Here is a 23,945-nt window from a genome sequence, read left to right on the forward strand (position 1 = left end):
CTACGGTTAGTGAGGAAGTCCACAATCCAGTTGCACAGAGAGGAGTTAAGTCCCAGTTGGTGGAGTTTGGGACGGAGTTTGTATGGCCGGATGGTATTAAAAGCCGAGCTGTAGTCTACAAAGAGGAGCCGTGCATAGGTGTTCCTGTGTTCCAAGTGCTTCAGTAATGTGTGCAGCACTGTGGCGATCGCATCCTCGGTTGACCGGTTCTCCCTGTATGCAAACTGGTGCGAGTCCAGGGATGGTGGAAAAGCAGCTCTGATGTGTTTAATGACCAGTCTCTCCAGGCATTTAGCGGGAATGGGGGTGAGTGCCACAGGTCTGAAATCGTTCAGACATGTGACATTTGACTGTTTTGGGATGGGAACGATGGTTGCTGCTTTGAAACAGGATGGTACCAGTGAACAGGACAACGAGGTGTTATATATAGAGGTGAAGACGTCCGCCAGGTCCGCAGCACAGTCTTTTAGCACCCGGCCCAGCACTCCATCCGGCCCGGCCGCCTTCCTGGTGTTAATGCTCCGGAACACACGCCTCAGCTCATGAGTGCTCAGGACCGGAGCAGGGTCGGTTGAGGGGAGAGGGGACAGGACAGGGTCGGTGTTCTCCCTGTCAAAACGGGCATAAAAGAGATTTAGATCCTCAGCCAGAGTAGAACTGTCGGCTGAGGGTGATGGTGTTCTTCTTTTGTAGTCCGTGATAGCCCTGATGCCCTCCCAGACCTGCCTTGGGTTTGTGTTGTTCTCAAACCTGGCCTCGATACGCCTCCTGTGCTGCTGCTTGGCAGTCTTGATGCCTCTTCTCAGGTTGGCCCTGGCAGCACTGTATGCCTCCTGGTCCCCGGATTTGAAAGCGTTGTTCCTCGTTCGAATAAGTTGTTGAACTCCGTGTGTCATCCAGGGTGGATTATTAGGGAACACACGGAATCGTTTCCAAGTTGTTACATTGTCCACACAGAAACAGATGTAGTCCAAGACAGTGGAGGTGTAACTGTCCAATGCGACACGATTGTCAGTGTCCTGCACCTTGAATACATCCCAGTCTGTGCAGTGGAAACAGTCCTGAAGCATCGGAATAGCGTCCTGCGGCCATGTTCTCACGGTTTTGGTTGTAATCCCAGTGCTCTTGATCTTTTGTGTGTATATTGGGTGTAGCAGAAGGGAGAGATGGTCTGACAGACCCAGGTGGGGATAAGCCTGGGCTCTGTACGCATTCGCCATGTTGGTGTACACCTGGTCCAACGTTCTATCTCCTCTGGTAGCACACTTCACATTACGGTGGAAATTGTGAAGTACAGATTTCAGGTCCGCGTGGTTAAAATCCCCAGCCGCAATAAAGACACTGTCCGGGTGTGCTACCAGGCTGTTATTGATGCTGCTGCTCAATTGTGCTAACGCTAGCTTAGCATTAGCATCTGGTGGAATGTAAACAGCGCAGATGTAAACGGCAGAAAATTCCCGAGGGAGATAGAATGGACGGCACTTTAACACCAACAGTTCTACCTCTGTATTGCACAGTTTTTCCGTTACCGTGACGTTCGTGCACCAAAGGTTGTTAATATAGATGCACAGCCCCCCGCCAGTCTTCTTACCCGAGTCCGCAGACCTGTCGGCTCGATAGGCGGTGCGGCCTGCTAGATCGATAGCCGCATCGGGAATGGCGCTGTCCAGCCAGGTTTCAGTGAAAATCATGCACGAACAGTTATTAAAAGTCCGTCGAGTGGCGATCTGCAGTCGTATTTCATCCAGTTTGTAACGGATTGAACGGGCGTTGGAGAGGAATATGATCGGGAGTGGTGGTTTAAACGGACTAGTCTTTAGCCGTGCCCACAGGCCTCCCCGCTTGCCTCTCTTCTGCCTCCGCTCGCAACGTCTCCTCCTGCGGCTTGCTGTTGCGGGTAGCCCCGGGGGTTGCTTAACGATCTCCGGGGGGATGAGATACTCGGATGTTAGTTGAAGATCTCCACGGCTTAGTTGTAGTAGATCATCTCTGTTGTATTGAAGTAACCCCAGACTGTGTGAAATAATACACAGTACCACCAAAAGTGCAAAAGTGTAGGAGCTCCGGGCCGCTGCGTCTGTGCGCGCCGCCATCAGGTAATGTCACTTAAACAATGTTTACTCGTGAAAACAGTACAAAAGAATGTAGCCAGAATTTAATCGAAATAAACATGTTCAAGTTTAATTAAATTGCTTTTTCAGTTGCACATTGCCTCCAGTGCAAACAATGGAATATCATTACTGGAAAAGTATAAAAAAAAAGAAATAAAAAAACTTTGAAGAATTCAAATTAGGGAACTTCACTAGAGTCTAGTAGTGTAAAAAAAAAGGCATAAACAAATAAAAATAATACTAAGATGTAATAAATGAATTTTGTTTCTCATGTTTATCTATCCTTTTATTGGTGTTGGGTCTGCGCTTCACAGGCCCGGCTGATTTAGAGACTTATTCCCGTTAACGAAGCAAGACGAACAGCTCAACCGGTTTTTCACATGTTAGCGCGGGAAGGATCTCAGAGCAGCCCTTCTGCCCTCGGTCCCAGACCACTTCGAAGAACCATCTTCTCCTGCAGCCTTTTATTCTGTGACACACAGTTTACACAAACACCCATTGTAAAAAAAAACAAACCCTATGGTCACAAAAGGTTAAAACACTCTGTGTGAGTGTGTGTGTTTAGGGGTGTGTTTGTGTGACTCTCCTGCTCACCGAAAGGGTCATAAAGGCAGGAAGTTTACTAAACAAGAAAACAGAACCTTCACATAGGATGTGCCTATAATAAAACACTACAGCCTCCCCCACCATTCAACAGGCTGGGGAGGGAGTCAGAAACAAAAGAATGTCTTTGATCATACAGTTTAAACTAAGACTTACAAATTTAAGTAACACAATCACAACATTTAACAATTTGACTCCAACAATTGGTTTTAAACAAATGGCCTTCTTCAGCTGATTGTCATTGCAATGGACAATACAAATACATTTCCTTCTCTAATGGGGTCCTTGACTGTTTGGTAAATATTGGAGGGAAACACCCTCAGTGCTAATCACTAAATTACACCCAGTCCCTCAAGGGATTTCATGTCAAAGAAGACAACTTTTTCTTACTATTATTGTTTAACAATAGATTTTTCTGAATGAAAAGAAAACATTTAATCTGTAACATGAGCATTAAAAGGGTTAGAGTTGGCTGCACTAAGATATTATATCCAACCATTTTTGGAAAACTAGTAAGTGAAATTTTTAGTACACTGTTCAAAAAAGCAGGACTTTTGAAGTCAAAGTACCTTAAGCACTCACTCAGTTACTGTTACAGTTCTGTCATATTTGCAGGCAATCCATCAAAAAAGCAATGCAAAAGTAGCTCTCACTTTACTTCACTTTATTCTGTTTCATGTTTCCTTGAAGTTGCTTTCACAGTGAACACAGAGCAGTGAGAAAGCATCTGGATACATCCAGGGACTGTAGCTCTCTACACGGCAGCAGTTTAACTAACAATAGCCCAGGGTGATTAGTTTAAGTACTCAAAAAGGGGGGATGTGGGAATCCAGTATTTTAACAGTAGGTCTGCCAAGGCAATATGTTCAAGGTAACTTCAGCTTGTAAAAGGCTGCAGTCTCATTTCTGAAACAGACCCAACTGCTAACCAATAATGGAAAAGTTTCCCAGAGGAAGATATATACTTTACTCTGTTGGTTAAAATCCACACGCCTGACTTTAATAATAGTTGGAATCAAAAATTACTTGCATCAAACACAAGGCCAAATAGACCACGTTTCAAGCAAAGCCCTGAATCTAGTACATCTACAAGAACTATTACGCCTCTTTGCCTGTAACGGAACGTCTATAACTGAGAAATTATATGTGTGTGTGTGTGTGTGTGTATTTCTGCAGGGTCAACATATATATGTTATCCCTGCAGAAATCTAATATTTCACATAAAAGCAGGAAAAACTGGATCAGAAGAGTCACATGGCCATGTGAATTCTGAAATAGGATTATTTTTGTAGTTGTTTCTATATGAAATACATTTGAAAGTATACCCTGGTTTAGAAGTAAAATTCCAGTTTAGACTGGTCAACTATTTTAATAACAATAATAATATATAATTAAATAAATAAAACCTTTTTCAATATTATTTGGGCACTTCACTGTTTCAAGGTAGAGACATGAAAAGTGAGCTTGTCTTTCCTGTATGGGAAATTTGATTCAGCAGCTCTAAAGGTTATGCTATCAGGCTACTTTGAAATTCTTCATGAATGAAAAAAAAATCTTTGATTGTATATCTGCATATCTGCAACATGTGCAATATGTGCAAATCCAGCAGATGATCTGATATTAAGCTGTTTACAAGAGCTCTGTGAATCAGCTCTAAAATGGTATCAAATATCAGCATCATTGTAAAAACATTTTTATTGCATTTCAGGGACAAGTATGGCCATTTCTGAATTATGATCTGACTGGCCCACTGACTCACGACACCCCGGCTTAAAAACTGAATATATAACTACATGGAAGTTGGAGAGTTATATTTTATCATGGATTGAACAAAAGATTATAAATATGGAAAGACTACCAACTTTCTTTAATATACACTGTGACAACTAAGGAAAAATAAGAATGTTTTCTGGCACAAACACATATGACATTTAATGACTGTTTTTTTGGGATCAAGTGTTGTTTAGTCCAGCTCAATCTAAAGGTGATGTCACTAGCTCACATTTTACATGCATCTATTTACAAGTTTGCTAAAGATATTAAGTTTAAAAGATAATTACCAGTGCTGATAACAAGTTTTTATAAACAATTATGCATAATTTTCTGGTATTTGATAAGCCCATAGTTTATCATTTAGAAAATGATAAACAAGCAGAGGAGTTATGTTCATTTGGGGGACAATTTTGCCAAGATTTGGAGACACTCACCAAAACAGTTCTGTATTTTCATAGTAGACTTATTGAGGACTCTTTATTGCTCACAACCACTTTCCTGCATTAAGTTTGTTGCTACCTAGAGACCTAGGGTGGGTTTCTTCAGGGCCCTGTTTGCTGAAGATAAGCTGTAACTGACTCTACTGCAGACAGACCCTTTTGCAAAGAAATCATTAACATGGTCATTTCTTATGGCACTTGGTTGATTTCTTCCATCCTGAACACTAAGGATGTCTACTTAAATTAATGACTTTCTTGACTGCTTGAAGGTAAGTGATGGGGAAGTTTATAATCTTTTAAGAAGGCTGGAAGGCAATGCTCAAAGGAGGAGATGGCTAATAATGTTTTATTATGAAAACAGATTAAATTAATCTTTGGATTAATCAGTTGCTCTATGGACTCACCCACAAAAATCTTATTATATTACTCTCAGCACTACCACCGCTGAGGCAGTCTTTAAGTAAGCAAATTATGCCCATGTACCACCTTAAACTAATAGCTTTTATATATTTTATCAAAATTTTAATACACATTTAGTATTTCATGTGTTTCTGGTTAAGACATGTCTTAAAATTAGTGATGCCAACCAATGTGATGTACTGAAAAAATGAAGCTTGTACCACTGCAGGTAAACTGCTTCTGAGGTAAGATATGGATCATGAGTTCTGAGATTATCTGCTGCACTGCCTTTTTCATAAGGCAGCTACACTTTCTAGCCAGTCTGGCCAACTCCTGCTACATCTCTTGCTACATCTCCCAGTCCATCTGCTAGTGCATGCTGACAATATTATTGATCCAACTGCAAACAACTTTGAAATATTTTCACACCTGTTTACTCGCAAGGATTAAACTAATTGCACTGTAACAGAGACACAGACACACTTCTTTTCTACGAGTTCACAAGTTTCTCTGAACACTTTGGCCATGTTTGCATTTACAAGAAGATAAAACCTGACCAGAGAACAGATTAAGCAAGCAGGAATGAAGAATGAAGGCTATAATACATCAGCAAGAGCTAAAGATATGTGACAGATAGATAGAAAGGAGACCGTATTTTGATTAAAGATGAATAATTACTGTAGGGCTCAACGGGTCATGGAGATATTGAGCTCGGGCAGAGTGGGTCAGATTGGGGCAGGATGTGTGAGTGGCCACAGAGAACGTGGTGGGTTGCTGGCTGTACAGAAAAGTGAGAGAACCATAGCAGAAATGAGCATAGAGACCAGAGTGTGGAGTACGAATCCAAGCAAATAAAGAGAAATCCATAGCAGATCAGGCACACTGGAAGGGGAGGAGGGTTGCAGACTGACAAGGGGTATTTCGGTGTTAAATATACACCATAGTAACCATAAACCCCACTGAAACTCTACAATGGAACCTATGCTGTAGCCCAGTGTTCCTTTCCTAAAAATGCAGCTAAATGTCATCTTGATTCAGCCTATAATTATTTTGATTGAACTGTTCTATGCAGTAGATTCGTGCTATGTATTTCTGGCTGTTTTTAATAAATCATTAAGAGAATGACAATCAGTATAAAGAATAATGATCAACAGCCTCAATATAAAGACTAATAGATGTCAACAAATAGAAGGAATGGACTTGAAAAAATGTACAAAGTGCAAAAACCTGAGGGACAAATATGTTTGCATCTGAAAAGCTGACTATATAAAGCATATATAACATCATTACACCACAACAAGATAACATCGAATGCACCATGAACAGACATAAATTTAAGTTATGAAGACTCACCACAGAAGTCTAAATCAGCAACAAGGCAGACTGGTGTGTGGGGTAGAAGAGAGAAGCACAAGCAACTGTGGATGATAAGCTGTCTTTGTTCTACTTTATACTTAAAATTTATATGATAAAATGTTTCTTTTTTTTTGTTGTAGCCAACTGTGAGGTCAATTTTAGTTTTTTAAAATCTTTTAAATATAAAATAATTAGTTTGTTAATTCTTATTTATACTTAGAAGCATCTGATGGAACTTAAGAAATGACTTGTTCACCATTGCAGCTCCAGTTGTAGGACCCCTGCATTTCAAAAAGCCAAACCGATGGTGGTTTGAGAAAACACACTTTTGCTCATTAGCTATAAATACATCCTAGTTTGTTAGTTTCTTACTCTACCATACATTATACTTCTCAGTTTCAGTATTGATCTCATTTTGGTTTCAATGTGCATGTCCACAGTGATCTTTGCTAAAAAGAGCATAGAATCCTGTACTTATTGGAAGGTGCCCCGTGGGGTTTCTTCCAAAGACAGCAGTGTCATCAAGATGAAAAAGTTCAGGGGAAAAAGGTTATTGGTTCTAGTCTGTAGGGGGGGGGGGGGGGGGGGGGGGGGCATGACGACACTAAGCCAGAGGGCACTACTGTGGCCTAATTATGGTCCAGATGGTCTGAATAGGTATCATTTCCAGCAATTAATTACTGAGTGTCCATGTGCACCACATGGCCAGCATCCTTAAAAAGTGTGTAAACATGTCCCCGGTTCTTATTAAATAAACCAAAATGATTGCTTTTATTCTGGAATCTGGTTTAAAAATGATTATTCCTACACGTGACACAGTTTTCTAAACAACATACCTGTATACTTGATATATTTTTGCAAATTATTTTCAGGGAAATTGACAAATTTTATACAAAAAAAACTTATATAAACACATTTCTGGTATGACAGCAAGTTAATAAAAACACAAGTCATCCTCTTAAACGTGGCTAGACTGTAAAAACAACTAAGCAATCTGACACATCTCATGTATGACAAAGAGCATAGGTTTTAGGGTCTTGTGAGGACGCTACAACCTTTCCTTTTGACAAACTCGGTACATTTTGTTGAGCTCTAATAAGAGGACTGTCTGTGTCTTGTTATACAGAATTCTATTTTTATTAATTGTTAACATGTTTCAAAGTTAGACACTCCACGTTGAACTATGTACAGGGGTGCAAAGTGCAGTGGAGGACAACGAGTGGTGGGGGTATTATGGAAATTAGTTATAATTAGAGAGGTGCAAGTGAAAACAACACAACAAGGCACAGAGCCTGAGTGATCACTGAGTCATAAGTGCAAGATACAACCATCTGTACGTGTAAAGAGGGTGACACATAGAGGGACTTCACTGTTTATGAGTGAGCATGACTTGGCTTTGTGGTAGATTTTGTGCAGGGATAGTTTGATTTTAATGATAATTTTACGCATTTATAATTTAAGAGACTTGTGTGGCGGCCCTTCTCTGTAGGCCACCACGGGAAAATTGTGACACATACAAAGACTGTCTCATCCTTGCTAATTTAAACTATCTTTACCACCGAATCAGAAGGGTATGCATTTCATAACTCCTGAAAGCCAGAAAGTGGGACATCGTGAAAAAACTGGTTATTTGGCCTTGTGGAACTGGGGTTATTCTATTTTAATAAGAAATCAGCTTTAAGGAGATTCATTCAATGTGTCATCCATCTTCTTAGCACGGGAATAGAAATGTGACTAGACTTGAGGCTAAGAGGTCATAAGTATAAATCCAACATAAAGATATTTTTAATTACGCGTGTGCTTTGTTTGTCAAGAGCTTTACAAACACTATTCCAAGCTGTACACAAACAACACATCAGACCACACCTCAGTGTTAGGATGATCCTTACTGAAACTGCGTGTGAACTCTGCTAACATTAACCTGGGAAAAGATAAACTCAGTAATGACACCCTGTTGCTAAAAATGCAAAACTTGAAGAACTATTGTGAATGTGAGCTGAGTGTGTATCATTTTTTAAAAGCTCAAAAGCAATGAATTACAATATCAGCAGGCTGCAGGTGTCTTTTTTTTCTTCATTAATGCATATGAAAGCAATTATGTATTCAGAATTAAGGAGCCCTGATGTCTAATGCTTTTTAGCTTGCTCACACCCTGTGGCCTTCAGTTATGTGTTTCCACAATGATGCTGTGATAATTCACTTTCACCGCGAGAGCTCAGTTTTTGCTCAGTCACTCAAACAAAAGTCTTGAATTGACTCATTAAATTCTCAAGGCGCAGCCGAAAGCAATTACAGAGCATCTGGGTGGAAGAGCTATAGCAAAGGCCTTTTTCTTACTCTGCCCTTAATAGAGGCTTGGCTTACAAACAAGATGAATCATGCTCTTCTTTTCCTTAAGCCTCAGCATTTTGGTGAAACCTTTCAGACTAGCATTGTATGCTCATAACACCTCACTGCTGGAGACAGTGGAAAGATTAAGCCTACACCAGCATGCAGAAAATGCACATTTTAAGGCTCTTAGGATCTTTTGTACAACGTGTAAAAAAAAAAAATGCTAACCGCAACTAAAAGTAGTAGTAGACTTCTTAGTGTTTCGTCTTGTCACACATGTTAACAGGTATCTGGCTCATGAAGACAAAGACTATGGCAAAAAGGCATGTATTATGTAGAAAAGATGAATTCATCGCTCACTGTACAATTCTTCCCTGCTATTCTTCATTTACTCCACATGAACAAGTAATAGGATGATAAGATGGGTAGTATACGCAAAGGTTATGTTGTAAGACGGAGGAAGCTTAGTAAGGCGACACGGGCACAAAGCTTATTTTTCACAAAGGGCACTTGCCATCAGGATGTTTCTGTAAAGTTTGGTGTCACTGGCACAGATTTAACAAGATGACAGGGATTTACACCCATCTGTGTGCGAGTCAAAAATAAGCATTTGTCTGAGGGGGACAATCTCACAGTATCGTAGTATTTCAGGCAACCAAGGGAGCAATCCAAAAAGTATTATTTGACCCTAGGCATTTAAATTAGGCTGCAGAATGTTTTTATCATGTCATCGAAAGTGAACACGCACACTCTAAAAAACAGCAACAGAAAAAAAGAGGATTACACTGAAAAGAATGAAGACACTGCATGACTTTCTCTGATCCCTCACACCTCTTTTTCAGAGATTATATTCAAATATTAATCCATTCAAAGCGCCCATTTAGATGCTTGTATGATTACAAGCATGAACTATGTGTATTATAAGTAATACATTATCTAAATTTACTCCAATAGTCTTTACAGATTGGAGACTTTTGCTTAACAACTTATGTTTTAAACACAAATATGAAGTAAAGATGTCTTACCACAGTAATTCATTGAGTAGCAACTGATATCAATATGCCACAAACAGTCCTTTAGAAAACAGGATTCTTGGTTTCTTCTTGTGTGTTTTCCTCTCTTGAGCAAAAAAAAAAGATCCCTCAAGTGTATCAGAGCTGAAAAAACAGCGCCACAACTGACTTGGTGGAAATTGATAAAAGTGAAAAAATCTGCATCAGTTATTCAGTCTGCATTCAAATTGCAGTTTCAAATAAGGAAAATCAAATAAACTTTGAAAACACTACCTACTAGAAGCAAACAAAGAAGATTCAATAGGTCTGTTTGCCTGCTAATGCAATCAGAAGCTGCTAGCTAGTTACCTATTCTGGTTAATTAACCCCCAGAGGATTAGAGAGAGCAGAGGCTGCAATCTCGATAGGCCTACTGGGCTCAATCAGGACCACAAACTGAACATTGTATATGGCATAAAACTGTTGTAGTAAACACATTCTCTTCCCTCTGCCAAACCCTGGGGAGCTCTTAATCAAACCACAATGTCGGTGCCTGTGCACAAAATGAAGAGAAGAATGGAGAGAAAAGACCTGAAAGCGTCTGAACTTACAGGCTCTTGGCCTTTTCTTTGACATCTAGTGACATTTTAGCTCTGCTTTCCCAGCTGAGACTGTTTCTACCTGAAGAAAGCACAATATATTGTGAGGATTTTACTTCGTCGTTAATTATGAGCTTCACCTTGGATGGTATTTTCCGTATTTCAATTCCAGTTTGCATAATGCAATTAGGGCAATTTCATTGATCTATGTTTCGTCATTAAACACAGACTGTACTCATTAGCAATCTGCTGTAATGTAACTATTCTCCCATTTAGATGCAATGCTACAGAAATCATCAGCATGATCTGACCAAATAGATTTTCCCTCACTGTGCAGTTGCTGAAAAATGCAGTCTCTCATTTTTGAGTTCAGCTACACTAATGAAAGATTGACTTAGTTATTGAAGCATGCTGAGCTATTTAAAGCTCATCAAAAGTGTTTAGAAATTTCCAAAGATGATGAATGCAGAATGCTGCCTTTATCACAGCTGCACTTTTTCCTTTGGTGCTGTTTCTGTTCTGGTTTGCAAGTTCCTGGTTAGAGCTGAGGGAGACTGGTGGAAACGTGAACACATTACTCTGAACAGCTATTTAAATCTGCATTCTTATTGACTGGTGCTGCTCCAACTGCCTATGCAATCTCCTGTTTCCTGGTTCCATTTGTTTGTGTTATTGTTCAGGTTTGGTTTGCACTTCCCAACCAGTGTTGGGACTAACGCGTTATTAAGTAACGCGTTACAGTAACTACGTTATTATTGTGGTAGCGAGCACGGTAACTAGTTATTATGCCAAAATCAGGAACGCGTTAGTCGTTACTGGGATTTAGATAGGCTCGTTACTCGTTACTTCGTGTGGTGGCTATCGCGGAGTTTCCACAGATTCAGTAACATTAGCAAGTGGTGGAGGCCAGCAGGTGGATGAAGGAAAAGGGACGCAGAAGGAAAAGAGACCCGAGGCGGCCGACGGTCCAAGTGTGAACTGAACTTCAGGTAAGATGTTATGACCTGCTGTCTCTCTGGGTCAGATATAAACCAAGTTTAGGTGGAGTTTATTTTCGTTATTCTGACTTTTTCCGTACTGCGTGCTAGCTAGCATGACGGGGTTTCTATACAGCTGGGTGGGTGCTATGAAGTTAATGATGTTGAACTTTATTTTGTTCATAAGTTATTAGAGTTGCCAGCCGTCCCGTCTGGTATTCAGAGAAAATATTACGCGTTTCTTATTGAGGTGAAAAGGAACAGTTTGTCCCGTAATTCAGCTACAATGGAAAAGGCACAAAGCTGGAGTTATTCTGTGTCTTTGCTGCACAGCTGCCTCTTCTTCTTTCATTCTCCCCCCTCCCTCTCCTGTTTCTTCAGTCATGAAAACTGATCAATGATCAGCTGATCGGCTCTCTTGTTTGTTTATCTCTCACTTTGCGCCAGAAAGAGGAAACCAGCGGATGTCGCGCTAAACAACAGCAGCACGTTTAAGCTTGATCAGCTGTTGTTAGAATTTAGTTAATATTAATTTCTAGTATCAGCTGATGTTTGCTGGAGCCACAGCTGTAAAGCTGCTGGTCATGATATGGTTTGTATATGTGGTGAGAGGGAAACATGAAGATGAAACCAGGAGATGTCCTTACTGGATCATCAGAGCTGAACAGGTGATGGAGAAACAGGTTTACCTTTTAGGTGACATGAATGAGTTGAAGGGAAGTTGTGAACTGTTTCTGAGAGACAAATAACCCCAGGATCGTTTTCTAAGTAGCTGACAGCTGGTAACTGTGCAGGGGCGGATCTAGCAAAGTGTTGCCAGGGGGGCATGTAGGGCATTAACAGGGAAAGGGGGGCACAAAGAAATACTTTTCTTTCTTATTCTCATTTAAAATGTCTCGCTTTTAAAAAATAATTATCTGAATTTTACAACAAACGATTGATAGATTGATGCATATATACCATCAGAACAGTGTACATCACTGTCACAACAGTGTTTATTTTCATTCAAAGGCTTTATGATTTTTCCAATAATGGTGGGCCGGTCTCTAGTCAAAATGCCCGGGCCAATTTTCTGTCCTAGTCCAGCCCTGTATGCAGCTCATCTGCAGTCTGGTGTTACCTACATCTTCCTATTCCGAAGGCAGAATTTCTGAGTTCTGAGTACAATCAAAGCACCACGACTGCAGTTTTTGTGTTGGATGTAAAAGGCGCACATGACTCTGTGACATAGGCTAGAATCATGGCGGCAGTCAATGACGGTCCAGGCGTGGGATTTCTCTCGTGGAAATATGTACATTATCTTTTCCTTTCTATTGGTAGGTGGCACAGTGCAGTTGTGGCAAGTAAGCAAGCTAGAAGACTGGCAAAGTTATGGAAGCAACACATTAGCAAGAGAATTCTGAGTAAAACCAAAGTTACTTTCCCTAGTAACTAGTTACTTTGAAAGTAACGAGTAACTTCAAGTAACTGAGTTACTTTTGAGAGAAGTAACTAGTAATGTAACTAAGTTACTATTTTAAAGTAACTTACCCAACACTGTTCCCAACACGTATCTCACATTTGCTAACGCTTCCCTTTATTACCTACATGACTTGATAGTGAATTACGCACTTCATGTTTATGTCCTTTAGATTAAATAAATATTTGTTTATCTTTGTTTTTCATTTTTGAAAAAAAGGTATGAAGTCCATTAATTCTGCAGGCATTCACTGGTAACGATCAAAAAACATACTGTTTGAAAGAGGGGAATTGTGAGTGTCACATGGTTGGATAACAGTAGGTTGCATAACAACACCAGTGGCTGCAGGGACTCCAGACATGCCTGCAAACGTATTGGACGAGTTTGATCATGGCAATGTTTCCCAACCTTTTGGAGCCACGGCACATATTTCACATTAGAAAAATCATACGGTACACCACCAAACAAAAATGTCACAAGAAGCATATTGATAATTTTCCCCCCACATCAGGCATAGCGGAATTGGTTGGGTCTGTCCCCAGTATAGCTTTCTTCTGACCACTGCTCATGCTAGGGCCTTCATCTGGGTCAGAATTTTCTCCAGGACCCAGGTCAGATTGACTACTTTTTCTTTTCAATTATTGCTGCGTTGTCTCACTCACAGCATGATTAATATGTAATTTCTTCTTCGTCTTCTTCTGTTTTACTGGCAGTTGGCAACAGATTTAATTAGAGCAGGTTGTTGTACTGCCCTCTAGTGGAAGTCAATTTTTTTAATTTACTGCAAGGTTGCTATTTTAGCAAACCCATAATTATAGCCTTTTGAAATCACACACACACACACACACACTGAGTAAATCAGCCTTAAAAATACCCAGAGGGATATTGGTATTTTTTTTAAAATATTCATGGATAGTAAACTATGAAATGAACAGGTGCGGAGAGGAAAATAGTGAAGGTTCCAGTCATATCACCGGAGCAGAACAATTATTCCTAATCGAGACCTTCTTGTAAATTGTGACAAGGTCTTGCCCCCAAATTACGCAGGACACAGTCAACAGCCACAAAATAAATATTTAATGACATTTTCGAAAGACAAGGCTCCGTGGCAAGCATGAGAAACTGTGTTCTGAAGATATCAAGAAGCTGTAGAGGTTTGGTTAGGGCATGGTGGTGGTGTGTATCTAGGATTCCAGTGGAACACAAGCTCACTGACCAGACTAAGAAAGCATCTTCACACAGTAGTGTTAAATAAAAGCTGTATATTACAATTTTATGCAACAAAATTACATATTATACTAAAGTGGAAATGATTCTGGAAGAGCCAGAAGGAAGTCATCCATAGAAACAAACTGTTTTCATTTGATCAGTGCTTTAAAATACACACCTACACACACACACACCTACACACACCTACACACACCTACACACACACACACACACACACACACACACACACACACACACACACACACACACACACACACACACACACACACACACACACACACACACATATTATTTGTTATCATCTAATATTTCTTTTTAAATGTGCAGTCTAGTCTAAATATAAGTGCTGCTCACAGGCCAATTGACATGCAGCATGAAGCATTGCACTTCACAATCTCTGTATATTAACCTGATCTTATATAACATATGTATTGTATGCAATAAATACAGTTGCTCAAAGTACTAATACACTGATGAGAGTAGCACACTGACATTTGGACAGGAGAAACTCAGGACTGAAATGCCTGTTCCTAGAGTACAACCATCTAAAAAGTAAGCAAGGAAGACACGAGCATTAATCAAAATCTGATGATTTGTTTGCTTTCCCAACCTGATTCCTCTGGAGACACTGTGGATGTCTAAAAATGCATTTCATCCTTTGTTCCTCATAACCAAGAGTCACAAATCTTTTAGCCACAAGAGGCTTTGTCACTTGAATATAAACAACTTGTCATGGTCCTGGGTCGGTGACCCAGCGCTTTTAGTTTGTTATCATTTTCCAGATGATGATGATGATTGTTTTAGTTCTGTGTTATATTCGGTCTGCCTCTGAGTCTGCGTCGGTATCTGTCTGTCTATGGTGTCACCCCATCTGTTTGTGAAGCTGTCTGTTTAGATCTGTGTCTTGTTTGGTTCCCCGTGTCTGAGTTTCCTGTTTTATTGTGAAGGTCTCTGTCTGATGTGAGTGTGTTCAGTTTACATTTCCCCTGTCCCGTCAGTTCTGATTTCTCCCAGCTGTGTTGCCCTCCTGTCCCTCATCCCCTGATTACTGGTGTGTATTTAAGCCCTGTGTGTTCTCCTGCCTGTTGTCGGCTCGTCTGCATTCATCCGTCTACCTCTGCGTTCTATGGTGTTCCTGTCTCTGCGTCTCTCTGCCCCGCACCCCTTTTGTATGGTCTCAGGTTTGTCACTTAGTTTCTCCCAGTTTAGGTTTCCGTTTGTAAAGTACTCATACCTCGTTGCCTGTTTTTGTCACCACCACCTTTGTAAATAAAACATCACTCGTATCATCAGTTTGCTGCATCTTGGGTCCTCCTTTTCCTCCACACCACACGGCTCCCTCCGCCAGCCGTGACACAACTGCTAAAATAACTGATGCTGACTGACAATCTATGCAACATCCAACGCTCTGCATTTCTCACGGTACCTTAGATAAACAAAATTTTCCACCTACAGTATAATCCCACATGCCTGTTTAATCGTGGACAAAGTGCCTACCAGGGGTGATGACTAATTAGACTTCAGATAAATATTTACAGTAATCACTGGTTAAAGCAAGCACTTACATGCTTTGTGATCTAGTATTGAGATCTTTTATATATGGTCCATTTTCACAAATATTCCCTAGATTATATCTTAAAAAATCTATTATATGTAAATAGATGCTATATACATTACAAGTACAACAAAATGTACAGATATTAAAAAATCTAGAAAGAAGCCCTAATGTATGTAAGCCACAATTTGATATAGTCGAACTCAAGAAGAAAAAAATCCTGCTTTTGTAAAAGTCAACCTATCACTAGGAATCACATAGACAATAGGTTAGTCATTTATTATTTTATAAGCAAAACCCATCTGTCTGTATCACTGTTGCAGAAAACATTACTACTACTACTGTGTCACAGCAAATTAAAAAAAAGATATACCTGCAGGAATATCGAGCTTCTTAGAATGTGAGTACACAAACCTGTTAAATCTGCACTCTACTCTGCGTGTGGCTGCAAAGTGACTAGCACAGAGGCAGATGGGATATTTATGGGATGTTTAATTTCTTTAAAACCTAAATGTGTTATGTTAAAAAGAACACCGGAAACAGCAAGTTGGTATCTAGTTAGGGAAGTCAAACATGGGTTTGCAAAATAAACTCCTATTTGAAAAATTAGGTGATTTCTGTTCTACCTCATTATTCTCATGACTTTACATTTGTCATGATGAATGTGGGCCTATACCCAACACTAGCAAATACAGAAAATTTAAGGCATGCTGTAGAGACCCAGCACGGATGTGAGGCCGAGTAAGAAAGAGGGGATACACATTTATGAAGAGAAGGAAGGCTGAAACCAGTCCAGTGTACTTAAATGGCTGATAGAAAAGACATTGTTCATATGTATCGTAGGGGTATCATAGAGACAGGCATTACGGTTAAGGCAGAGAGAAAGAAGGTAGAACCCAATTAATTGAGAAGATGCTGAACTGCCCATTGACATGCGATGTCACCCTTTGAGCCATGGATGTGTTTACATGGACGCAAACATTCAGGTTACTTTTTGTTTAAAAAACAGTTTTGGCCACCTTAGTGTATCAGTGATATATAACTGTGTATTATTAAATATTACATATGGTGACATCTTTTGGTTTAAATATAGATGGAAAACAACATTTGAAATATGGACCTTGATTCACGTCCAGTCTTCCCTTACTCTTTTACTTTGCAAAGGATGTGTCTGTGAGACACTTATTTTTTATGTAGACCGATCAGCAAAAATATTTACTGTTGTAAATATTTGCCGTGTTACTTTGTTTTTAAATCTTGGGCTTCAATGCACTTTGATTTCCCATGAGTCCACCAGAGCATACCTAAAAAAAATTAAAATAGATGCAGCACATTTTACAGTTTAAAAGAAAAATACTTTCACAGGTCTAAGCAGTCTCATGCATATTTGTAATTTAGTTAACTCACAAATGAAAAAAATATGTGCATAAGGACAGTTTCCCTGTAATGCATTTATTAGGAATAAAACCTACAAATGAAAGTTTTTTTTTCCATTGCTAATGAAATTCATATTTATCTTTTATCAGCTCCCAAAAGTGAGGCTTACAGATGTTCGCTAGTGATTATATAAATGCTGTTAAGAGAAACTTCATTTTCATCTCTATTACCTGCAACATCTGATATAAATCAGCCATAAATCAATATTTCCTTTATTCATAATATTGGCCTGTGTATGCACAAACACAGCCAGAAATGTGAAAAACTTGGGGTGCAGCATGAATTGAAGCAAAACAATTCTTCACTGCACTGCCTTTAGCCCCCTTCTACGCACACTTTGCAATGCTGCTGCTTAGTTGTCATGTCTCACACAGTCAGATTCAACAATGCATTGCTGCATGCCTAACTGTCACTTCCAGGTGGATGTTTCCCACAAGCTGGAGGAAAGAAAAAAAATACATTTCTCCTCCATGACATCCTGTCCCCTATGAGATATAACACCTCCTTCCATCTGCAAAAAAGAGAAAGAAATCTAATTTTCAAAAGCTTCCTGTCCGACAACACAGCGGCCGCTGTTCAGACCTGTAGATTTGCTCTCAGCAGACATTGGATCACACCTTCCATCATCATCTTCTGCTCCAAGCCCTTGTTCTCGCTCCTCGAGGCAAGACCACTTTGACAATCTCGTTCTTTGCCTTTTTTTCATCGACCTCTTGACCGTTACAACGATCTGTAATCTGTAATCTGTAATCTCTCTCTGTATTTCTGTACTGGAACAAACAAGAAACCTATCATTGGATCCAAAGTGTATCCTTGCAGTAAAGTGTTTAACCACATGAGCAAAGTCCTGAGCAAACCACGTCATTCTCAGATTGGCCAAACTCTAAATCTGAGACGTGGACGACTGTTACCTTTTGCCCATAATAGTGTGGGAATAATAACACATTGCAATATAAACTGTGATAAAATGAACCTCAATTTGCTGGTCTTGGTGGCCCTGCTGAATGTGATTCCATCAGCTGTGGCAGGGAACATTGTGCAGTATTCACTCCTACAGATAAGGTTAGCTCGGCAGTGAAAGATGCACTCTTCCACCCACGACCCTTCTCTGGAAATGTCACTGTGACACAAGAGAAACTCAAAAACCTTAAAATGTTAAGGAGTTCTTTTGTGAAAGCTTGTCCCAAAAAGCTCTCTTCATTACTCTGTAGCAGTGAGAAAATTCAAAGCGTGCGTGGTGTTTTTCCACATTCAGGTGAAGTCAGTAAATGAACTAATGCTCAGCTAGTAAGACGAGACCTCATGATTATTAGAATGGTACAATCAGCTCTGACGAGAGAGACTTCATATCCCTGACATGATGTAAACAAACAATAAACATCAACTGGGAGTAGATACTGACATGAGCTTAATTCTTTGCATCAAAAATGCAAAGGAACTTCTTGCTGTCGCACAGTCAGTGTAATACAAGTGGACTTATGATATTGATGCAGTTTAATTTGTCACAATAATTAAATGTAACTTGTCGATTGCATACATGGTATTGTGATTAAAAGCAAAAGACTTCAATATATATTTGACTGAGACGTCGTTTTCCTTGTTCACCTATGTATGAAGCAGATATAAATATAGCTGTTTCTACTCTCGCTCACATACAAAACATTAACGATGAAGCTAAACTCCAGGAGATGCTTTTGAAAGGTGTCTCCTGTTTCATACATACAACTTGTAATTTTTCTGCTTAGTTTCCTGCACCAGTAATTTTAATTATAATTATAACAATTATGAAGAGATACTGAAGAAATTACAACATTGATGATGCACACATGATAAATCCGTTTATAATATTCCTTGACTTTTTCCTATTAGTGAGTGCTGTGCTTTCTCATTAAATCAGCAAGTCTGTTTCATTTAGGGTTTTATGACTGACTTTAGAGGCACAAGAAAACAACTAAATATTTCCAGCTGAGATACGAAAATATGAAAACATCAGGTTCAGGTACTGTTAGCACTCAGTGGCATTTGTGTGATTAGCAGACGTTGAAATTATCGGCTCTGCCCACTGCCTGAGAGCTGCACCCTGCCTTAAAGATCTTTCCCATTCAATTTAACGGCATGTTGCTCTTGTCCTCTTTAACTATTTGGCTGTGCCGTTGTGAGGCAGTGCATCATTCCTGCTTTCTCATTGGTCAGGACGCTCTACAGTCCTAGCTGAAGATGGGTAACCATTACCTCCTACCCAACTCTGCCGCTTCACTTAGCTCAGATTTAATTAACTCCAACCAGCCTTACTCCCAAAGTGATGGCTGCAGAGGACTGTCCATTGGGGATTTTTGATCAAGAAGTGGACAAGAATACAAACTAGGACTTCAAGCTGTAGGAACGCTGAACCACAGCCTGATGATTGTGATGCTATGCCTAGTGGAATGCATGCTCAGTTCTATGGACAGAGGCTTTCACATACACACCCAGCCCTTTATTCTGTTAGCATCCCCATCCGTACTCGTCTCAGATCCGACTCTGATATTTCACTCCTGTGCTTAATTAGGCCCCACAGTTAAACAATGCTCTCAGCCTCCAAGGATCTACTTTACCAGCACAAAGGAAGAGAACAGAAGGGGAGAGGGGAGGAAATTCATATTCATTTCACATAAAACTATCAGGGAAAAAAAACTTAAAAAAGACCCCTGTCTTTTCTGCTGACACCCCATAATTCACCCCTGACTGTATGGCACCCCTTGTGGGTGGTAATCAGATGACAAACAACACTTGCACAGACTGGGGTTGATAATATATGTAATGTGTTTGACATAGCCGTGTGGTCTAATGCTCTATTTAAAAGGATACAAGAATGTCTTTATTTAAAATGACTCTGTGCGTATGTTCTAGCCTACATTCTTCCTGGATACCAAGTGATCCATGAGGACTCCTCCACAACAGTGTCAGCAGCACTTGACAAATGTGCTAGCCCTGCAAAATGCTTGTACAAGCACAAACATATCTGGACTATTTATCTTCCTGCTGGAAAATTTATCAGAATATGAAAGCATATCAACCGCATCCATTTTGTTTGCAATCAAATCTGACAATAACAGGCAGACATTGGGAAGATGATAGATGGCAAATTGTAGAAGAAAACAGAAAATGGCAATTTCACACTAAAATTATTTAATGTTTAATATCCGGTTGGTTTCCTTCCAGCTATTCACATTTCAGTTGTGAAGAAGCAATTCTGAAGTTTGATGTCCCATGAAGCAACTGTGGTCAGAGATACATCACTGACTCAACCTCAGTGTAAAATGTTTTGCCCCATGGATGGATCACCTTTCTTTAGCTTGGAAATTTATCAACTGTACCATGCAAACAAATAAACTCTTCTCTGGCATTTGATGAATGGACAACTGTAAATGTTTACTGGGAGTTTACTGAAAGTGCTTTCTAGCTTCTTCTTCTTCTCCATGAAATGTGAGTGTGTCTGTGTTCCCAGGTGGACGTGTCCTAGTGGTGACCTACTACCCAGCTTGTACTGCTTGCCTGAATAAGTCCTAACGCGCTGAGCATAAATTTTCTGAGGTAAAATGTTGTGTTTGATCCTATTATTTCAAATGAAATAGAGATTAATTTTATTAAAAATTAAATGTACTACTAATTTTCTGTGGTCTGTTTCACAACATAATTGTAAAGAATATTATTTGGGGCTGTTGTTGGTAAAGATGTAAAGTAATTTTTCAACATGTAGGGAACAAAAAAAATTGCTTTCCATAACCAAGTGGCTGGCATAGTATACAGAAACATCTTTGCCAAGTATGGCCTGGAGTCCCGAGGTCAAAAATGGGTTAATGTCCCTCGGATGGTTGAGAATGACCAAACTAAGATCGTGTTGGACTTCTAGATATAGTGGTGGTGGACAATCAGAGGAAGAAGGCTGAAGTGGCAGATATAGCTATACCAACTGATAGCAACATAAGGAAGAAAGAACATGAGAAGCTAGAAAAATACCAAGGGCTTAGAGAGGAGTTAGATGAAATCTGAAAGGTGAAAGGAACTGTGGTCCCCATTGTAATCAGAGTACTTTGGGCAGTGACCCCCAAACTGGGTGGGTGGCTCCAGCAGATCCCAGGTATGATATCTGAGATATCTGTCTAGGAGAGCACAGTTCTAGGAACAGTGGAGATACTGCACAGGACCTTCAAGTTCCCAGGCCTCTGGTAGGGGACCCAAGCTTAATGAACAAAGACTTTTTTTAAGTAACATGGCATGGTCATTGGTATTTCAGAAACTGCTGATCTACTGGGATTTTATCACAGAAGGTTTTTTAAGGTTTACAGAGAATGGTCCAAGAAAGAGAAAATATCCAGTGAACGGTAATTCTCTGGGTGAAACTGCTATGATGATACCAGTCCGAAGAGAATGCCAGACTGCTTCAAGCTGATAGGAAGGCATCGCAACTCAGATAACCACTTATTACAACCAAGTTATGTTGTGCATCTCTGAATCCACAGCATGTCAAACCTTGTACCTGGGATACAGCAGCAGAAGGCACTGAACGACACTCCCATGACCTAAGAACAGGAAACGCTATGATTTCACAGACTCACCAAAGTAGAATAGAAGACTGGACAATACAAAAATTGGTGTCTCAATTTCTACATTTAGATGGTAGGGACAGAAGTTGGTGTAATTAACATGAAAGCATGGATTCATTCTGCCATGCGGCAGCAGTTCAAGCTCCTGGTGGTGTAATGGTGATTTGGGGGATATTTTTATAGCATAACTTTGTTTGCCTTTGTACCAGTTGATCGTTTTAACACCACAGCGCCACACATATTGTTGGTGATCCTTTCCATTCTGTTCTGTTCCTTTTTTTTTTTTTGCTGCTGTTACAACCAAATTTCTCATTGTGGGGCAATTAAAGGATTATTCTATTCTACTCTATTCTATTCTATTTATGACCACCGTGTACCCATCTCTTGATGGTTGGTTCCAGCAGGATAACAAGCTATTTCACAAAGCCCACATCATCACGTGCAGCCAGTAGATCTGCAGAAACTGCATAATGTTGTCATGTCAGTATGGACCAAAATTTCTGTAGAACTGAATGTATGCTGTGAAGAATTAAGACAGTTCTGAAGGCAAAAGATGGTTAAATCCAGCACCAGTAAGGTGTAACTAATGAAGTGTCCAGTGAATATGTTTTTTTAAATTCACCTTTACCAGAGTAAATTGCGTGAGTAGCCATTATCCAACTTGCTAATTATGATTCATTACTTCACAGTTCTGCAAATTATGTTCAGTCTCACTTTGACACTAACTACGGTCCCTCTAATGCCCTTACCACAGAGCTGATTCTTGAGTGACAAAAGCAACAGGATTCCTAACTGTGCTGTTCTAACACTTACTGTCACTGTATCACTGTACTGTATAGAGTCAGTGGCACATTTTTCACTCTGTCTGTTCTCAGTGAACAGCTTGAAGCCTTGCTGAGCACATTAATCCTCTGGGATGGGGCCCTTTAGAATCATTTATTCACAGTCAGAGGTAAAGTACAGAGAAGTCAAAGGTTAGTATTTGGTCACCCCAAGCCCGGAGCATTTCCATCTGGGTGTTAGACCAAAAAGACTGAGGCACATATTGTCGGGAGTAGCACTTTTTTGCAAACTTGTGGTCACTGGTATCTCAAGCAACGCTGCTGAAGTTGGATTAGCATGTTCCATGTGCTGTTCAGTACTTGCAGCAACTTGAGCAGACAAAATGGAATAGAAGGACATTTATGCAATTATATTAAAAACTTAAATGCATTACTCCAGCAACTATCTCTAGCAGCCTGTGCATGAGTCATTACAGTAAACATCAAAAGCCTTCAGCAAGAAATTCCATACGCAAGCAATTATATTTGTTCTTAGGGTCAAACACTGTAGTACACAATAACTCTAAGGCTAAACTCTCTCTGAGTATTCATTGCCAGGAAGCATCCTATTCATAAGCAGGGAAACAATAACAGCATGACAGAGTAGCAGAATATTTAAATAGCCTGAAGAAGAAGTCGTATGATTTCACATAATTACTATTCATGGATGTCTACTCAATATGGGAACAATATTGAGTTTTTCTCTACAAAGACTGGGTTTTCAGCAGCACAAATTCATTCTATAATGAATGTGGTCTACTCACGTATATACCAAACCTTTCTCAACTAATTTGTAGAGTAAATCACATGTTTCAAATTATTTATATATAGAAATAACGTTTCGTTTTGTCACATGCATAAAACTTATCTGGACTTCCATCTTTGAGAAACATCCAGATTTTTTCAATGTATACATGTATTTTCCAATTTAAAAAATACAAGGAGAGACATTAACTTAAGGTTTACAGATCCTATTTACACCTCCTGTCATTTTGTGGGATTTTTTGGTACTTTGTTGTCTAAATTCTTTCATAACATTCTTGTTGAAAACAACAAAAATACTGAGGCTGCTTTCTGTAATGCATCATCACATGTTGTGTCTCCCCCGTCTTTCATTTTTGGACATTGTTTCTGCTGTCAGTATAACAACTCATCTCCTGTGTGGAAAAAGTAATTGCCTCACTTGTTAAATCATGAATTCATTGACATCTATCAGTCTGAAAAGGGCTGTGAAACCATTCCCAAGGTTTTAGGACTTCAGCATCCATGGTGGGAG

The 23,945-nt window shown here is 39.7% G+C and overlaps 1 protein-coding gene across 3 annotated transcripts in view; it reads right to left on the reverse strand.

The window, feature by feature from the left end:
• Positions 1 to 23,945, reverse strand: part of lingo2 (leucine rich repeat and Ig domain containing 2) — a 234,005-nt gene that overhangs the window by 23,301 nt on the left and 186,759 nt on the right. Inside the window, exon 1 of one of the 3 annotated variants that reach the window (XM_085415472.1) lies at positions 10,039 to 10,271. The exons of 1 other annotated variant lie outside the window; for it this stretch is intronic. The gene's annotated coding sequence lies outside the window, so the exon portion shown is untranslated. Of the gene's footprint in view, positions 1 to 6,679; positions 6,811 to 10,038; positions 10,272 to 23,945 lie in introns of those variants that run through there. One more of the 3 variants, XM_085415482.1, reaches the window with a different exon arrangement.

The sequence above is a fragment of the Rhamphochromis longiceps genome, linkage group LG2 (assembly GCF_057381845.1).
Source record: "Rhamphochromis longiceps isolate RC_006_pf linkage group LG2, R_longiceps_female_GT1.1, whole genome shotgun sequence".
Lineage (NCBI taxonomy): Eukaryota > Metazoa > Chordata > Actinopteri > Cichliformes > Cichlidae > Rhamphochromis > Rhamphochromis longiceps.